Genomic DNA, 6,000 nt, shown 5'->3' with positions numbered 1-6,000 from the left:
CAAGCGTTTTGTCTCCGTCAAACCGACTGCTTTAAGCACCATATTAGCAAACTTTAGCACGGCGCAAACGTGCTAAAGTTTGCTACGTACGCCGGAACACTAGCTTCGCGAGGACATTTTGTGACTCAACATTGAATCAAAGCGTGCTGAACTTTTATTCGTATAAGTGACTACGCTTCACTTGCCTGCTGACATAAATATGTCGATAGCGATGTAATCATGGCAAATGTACTCTTGCGTCGAGCTATTTTATTAGGTATCGAATTGTCACCGCGTGCAAGCACCATGAACGTTTCTCGCAGAGCCACAAATCCCCGTCGTTGCGTTGGTCTACGTCCCCTGTATTGTGGCAGCCGCATGCGCCTCTACGTCTGTTATGTGATAAGGTACCCTGTTTTTGGAATGAGCCCTTAATTTTTGCGCTACAAGTACCGTATCTATCCAATGGATCCATGCTCACAAAGACTGATCACAGCTCACACAGACTATTCGTAGATAGTCTGCATGAGCGGCAAAATGTGTATTCGCACCTTCAACACTTTGAGAACACGCAAGGAAGACTGCAACGAAGCATATGGGTAACAATAAATACACTCGTTCATTTATTGAACTCGCTCTCAAGATATCGGCGGCTATCTTCGCCACCGGAGAGGCTCGACAGTCAATATTGAGTGAGTAAGTTTACACTTTCCCCGGAGTGTCTCGTCAAGAAAAAAAAAAATAAAGTAAATCAAAACAGAAAGCGTCCATGTCTCGCCGGACTTAAGGCCACGAAATTCTAAGACGTAAAAGGCACCGACACTCTTTCACAAACGCGCACAGACGCACATGTAGTTTGCCACGTCGATAGGATCCGAGTATATCAATCCACAGGCTGTTTTTTTTTTCGATGTCCACGCCGCTCCACCTGGCGACACCAAACAGCGCAATCCTGGGCAACACTCAAGACACACCTCGGAACACACACACACACGCACAAACGGAAAGCAGCTTGCTCACAGCAACACGGTCCACAGAACGAAGTGTTTTGTAGTCGCTGGACGTATGACACGACTCGCGCGACGACGCAACACAGTCTTCCGTAACACTCGCTGCACCATTGTTCTCTGTTGAATGTATATCTATTGCAATGATTTCGCACGCCTTGCTTCTGTGCTGCATCGAACGTCAAGGGCCCTCCGAGCGTTGAATGGTGAGCTGCAACGATGCGCGAGGAACGCCCACGACGCTTCAAAGAGAACGCCCCTACCGCGAGATTTTTCTTTTCCTTTGACACCACGCTGACCAGGCTAGCTAGCACGGTCCGAAACTTCATCCCAAAACATTCTTGTTTAAAGGCCTAAATCTAGTGAGGAACAACGAATGCAGTTCAAGAACTATCTCAAGTGTGGACAGAGAGGTTTGTGATTGGCTTCGAGAGTATTATCTGCCGTTGTGAATCGAGTAAAAAAAGAAATCGGTTTCTCAATTCAGCGACAATTATTTTATTTACGGCATTAAGTCCGCTCATATAGAAATACAGCCACGTGCCCTGTTGTATTGTCACTTCTCTAGTATGGGCCACATGAAATGTGTTCTTCCTACAGAAAGGACAACTTGGTCGTGAGAAAACTCGCAATAAAAATTTTTAATAAAATTCGTTACATCTGCTCCTTAGGTTACGCTTCTACCGCGGTGCCTGAATCTTCCCGTCACCTCCGTGGGAGATCAATCACTGAAGCTTTGATGACAGCTGTCTTAGGCCTACTACCATTGAAAGACTACGTCTCAGGAACCGATAGAGAGAAAAAGAAACTGCCATCGCACGCGAGTATAATTTGCCGCTGACCAGAGCCTGTGCGTTGAGAAACCACTATTTTTCACATGCCAAAAGTGTTGAACATTGCGATCACGTGGCTCGCTCCTCCAGTCCTTTAAGTCAGAACGACGCGTCCGCATCCACCACACTCGGCTGGCCAAGCCAAATCCCCGAACTCTAAAGCTGAGTAGGCTAAATCGAGCGTTTCAGTAACACATCTCCGAGTCGGATTTTACGCTAACAAGTTCATTGACCCTAACAGCATCGCCCACTGCTCACACTATACTCTACGGGACACAACAGTGGTCACCCAAGGGGTGCATCAGGTTGGATCCAACGCTTCGACAAGGGGGCACCTGACCCTTCGCCGAAATGTTGGGTCAGGCCCGACGCAACCGATATTCGATCACCCTTGCTATGGCTTCAAGTTTCCATCTTCAAGGCTTCCGAAGTCCTGACTCGCTTTGATTTCTTCAGGACTCGACACCACGGCTCTTGCTTGTAAGACTGCTGGGTATACTTCGGCCGTCGGGTCGTAGCACTTGACTTTCAACTGCAAACCAAGCTCAGTTCGTCGACCGCTGCAGTTAAACGTGACGCGTTTCGAGACTTCTGAACGGAGTCACGTGAGCTTGCGTTCTCGTAATCCGGAAACACAGAAGGCCGCCGTCGATCCAGACTGGCGGAAAAGTGCGCGTGCACGCGGTCTGCCGGACACCGACACCGCACTCTGAAGCAGCACTACGACGACGGTGGCGTCGTTGAAGGTCGGCGAAAAACGAACTTTCGCAGATATGTTGACTTGCCACATTACTCGTTGTCTGCCGCTGTGTTTTTCTTAGTTGGAGACAGTTGAGCGTGACCTTCTTGAGGTGCTTCTTCGTGGACACTGTACGAGGCGCCACGCTGTACCATGTTACATCATAGCAGACAGTCTGGAATGCAGTCCCACAGAAGTGATCGTTGCTTTGACCATGCAGTGCCGTACGCTGCTACCTTGCCTTTGGTGGCGACGCGCGCGTGCTGTGAGCAGTGCGTTTTCTTTCCTGGACACTGCACGAGGCACTGAGTGCATACCACGCATCAGCATCATGACATAAGAAACGGCGTAGAAAGGAAAGGGAAACGCCGTTTCACGCAGCTCGTAATCTCTCTTGCCTGGAGAGTAGCACACCATCGCGTTTCTTAGTACGGTGAGAAATGTGTCCTGTGAGTACATTCCTTTCAGGGCACTACAGCAGTAGACAGAGTGCGGTGGTGATGCAGGCTTTTGAGTCGGTGAACGGAGACGCAGTTTTCTCATACCAGTGGGCTCGTGTCCTTGGACGTGAGTGGTAGTAGTAGTAAGTAGAGTGTGGTCCACGCTGTCGTTGCCATTGCGGAGGCAGGGAGAGAGAGAGAGACGGGGCGAAAACGAGAAGGAGGAGGAGTATCGCCATCTTTGGTCGTGTGGCAGGCGGCCTCGGTTCTGAGCCGACGCAGCACTTGAGCAATGGACGCCCCTCCGCGCTAGCACCGGGACGTGGTATCTGCGGAGCACAAAAAAAAAAAAGAAGGGGAGAAAATGACACAAACAAACAGTAATGTGGCATACAATTTGTAGCGTAAACAACAAAGCCAAGATGTGGACCTTTAATAGAGATTCTTGCTTGATTACTTTTTCTTTCAGCTAGTCTCGTCCAAATCTTTCAGGCTGATCGCACATCGAGTGCTCACTTCTGGACTGCGCATCATGAATCTCAGTGTGCTCTCAGTGATACCAAGGTCAGTAGACCTTAAAACTACGCAGATACAGCAGCCTTCACACAACGAAACTACGCAGCTAGCTATAAAACGACAGGCACACGAGTTGGAAACAGTGCTAGTCGCTCTCGCTAGTACTTCGGAAACTTAGGACATGCGTAGACCATACGCATATAAGGAAGTACTACGTAAAATTCGCCCTTGACGCATCTGTAACACATTGCTAATCGTCCAATAGGGTACGAATACAAAAGTTTACGAACTAGGAGTCTCGAGAGAAATCGTGCTAGCTTGGCTAGCACGATTTAGCAATTGGATTGGATTGCTAAATCCAATCCAATTGCTAGCAGTTGCGCTAGCAATTGCTAGCGCAAGTGCGTGGATTGCTAGCACGAGTGCTAGCAATCCACGCATTCTTGTAGCCCTGGAATGGGAGTTTATGCCACAGTAGAGCTTAAAATTTCCAACAGTAGAACGCTTGCCCACGATATAACGTTGTACTTATGCCGCAATCTAAAAATTAAATCGGCACAGGACGTGGCTTGTTGCGCACCTCATACTTGGTTCATACTCAGTGGCAGCCGCAGCCTGGATTAGATCCCGCACCCTTGGGCTTAACATGATCAAGCAGGAGCAAGTAAAGGCATAATCTGCAACGCTCGCTCCAACGCGCAAATTCAGTACGCTACGCAGTTCATGTTTACTAGCATAGAAGAACCCTAGTTCACGTACAAATTACGAAATCAAGACAAAATGAAAAGTTGCCGGTGTTGTACGTATACGAAAACGTACACTTCGTAGGCGTCCCTCATATGTGAAAGAAATAAAGTATGTGATAGACGTCGCATGCACGTATTTTTTTTTTCATTTCTTTAAAATGAATTGCAGACCTTTCATCAAGAACACCTTTATATAACGTACATTAACTGTGAGCAGAAAAATGGTCGCTAGCAAGTCTAATTTCCTTCGGTCCACTTGTTTATACAGTTCCAACGTACGTTTGCAGACGGTATAGCTTAGATAATACGTACAACGAAAATTACATTTCACAAGAAAAGTAGTGCCACGAATACGTGGACTATTTGTAAGCAGTGACTTTGTGTGCAATAAATAAGGCAAGGTTCTCTTTTTTTTTTTTTTACGTACCCAAATCAAATCAACTTTATCTTTCTTGAAATACAAGATGGGACAAGTCCCAAGAATCTGAATCAAACATCTGCTTGACTAGACGTTAGCCCTTATCGTGTGTAGCAGAATGGGAAAACAATGGCGGACAGTGTTCGTAAAATAATTAACAGATGCGAGAGAAAATAAACGCGTATTTGCTTAAATTCATACCCCGACATACATACGATTTCATAATGCAAAAGAATTACTTACATTTACACGCATACGCAGTTTTACGGTATAAAGTTGTGTGCGCAGAAAAAAAAACTTACACAAAATTATCTGAAGCATATCGAGCTATCGATGCGCATTCAACACTCAGACGTGAAAAACAGTCAGGCGATGCCACGCAGACATGCAATCCCTCTTGTGCTTGCCTTGGAGGTTGTTGATTTCAGGCGTATAGATGTGCATTGGCTCTTTTGATGATCACTTGCATACATGCACCGAATAACTAATGACTAGCGCAGGACGAGTGCGGGTGGTTTCTATTTAAGCAAAGTTTTATTTGCCTACTTTCCTGGGTTTGGCGTGGTCGCGATAGCGATATCGCCGGATGTATTCGCGGATACAAATACGAAGGTTACACGAAAGTATCCGCGAAGTAGCTTATATTACACTTGAATGTTGACCAAGTACTCCCACAATTGTTCCGTGCAGCCCAAGAGCACCTTCCGACGTAAAACTTGAACGTATAATGCCGGCTCGAAGGTGGTGGTGGTGGTAACAACTTTATTGACACTCTGCTCAGTTATGACCTGGCAGGCCCGATTCCTAGAATGGCCCCTCACGAGGAGCGACCCTTTCGGCCCAGGCAACGAGGGCTTTTTGTACTTTTTCTTCCGGCGTTCTGAGCAGCTCTTCCCACGTCTGTTGTGAGGGAGCTGGCAGGAGCGACCTGGGAGGGGGTAAGCCCTCGCACCCCTAAAGAATGTGATTTTGGGTAGCCAATGTTTGATTTGTGCAATTTTGACATATTGGGTTCCATTGCCCGTTGGTAATTATGGATAGCCAATGTGGGTTGGGGAACGATTTAGTTTGGATTCGACGCAGGATCGAGGCTTGCGCTCGTGTGAGGCTTGCGTTTGGAGGCGGGTAAATTCGCCTTTTTTGCTTGTAATAGTTTATTTCCTGGTATGTCGTCGGTGCCTCATCCATGGGATCCGAGTCTGAGGGGCACATCTCCCGGTTGATTAGACCTCGGGCTACCCAGTGCGCCTCCTCATTCCCTTGATTCCCCGAATGGGCAGGGACCCATACGAGTTCAACAGTGTTTTCATTATTAAAGTCCC

General features: G+C 47.3%; 1 protein-coding gene across 1 annotated transcript in view; it reads right to left on the bottom strand.

The window, feature by feature from the left end:
• Nucleotides 1-573: 573 nt before the first annotated feature.
• The window catches only part of LOC142560506 (uncharacterized), a 78,809-nt gene continuing 73,382 nt past the window's right edge, over nucleotides 574-6,000 (bottom strand). Inside the window, exon 3 of the mRNA XM_075672665.1 lies at nucleotides 574-3,327. The gene's annotated coding sequence lies outside the window, so the exon portion shown is untranslated. The remainder of the gene's footprint in view (nucleotides 3,328-6,000) is intronic.

Source organism: Dermacentor variabilis, chromosome 10 (genome assembly GCF_050947875.1).
Source record: "Dermacentor variabilis isolate Ectoservices chromosome 10, ASM5094787v1, whole genome shotgun sequence".
Lineage (NCBI taxonomy): Eukaryota > Metazoa > Arthropoda > Arachnida > Ixodida > Ixodidae > Dermacentor > Dermacentor variabilis.
This window is presented reverse-complemented; position numbering and strand designations above follow the sequence as displayed.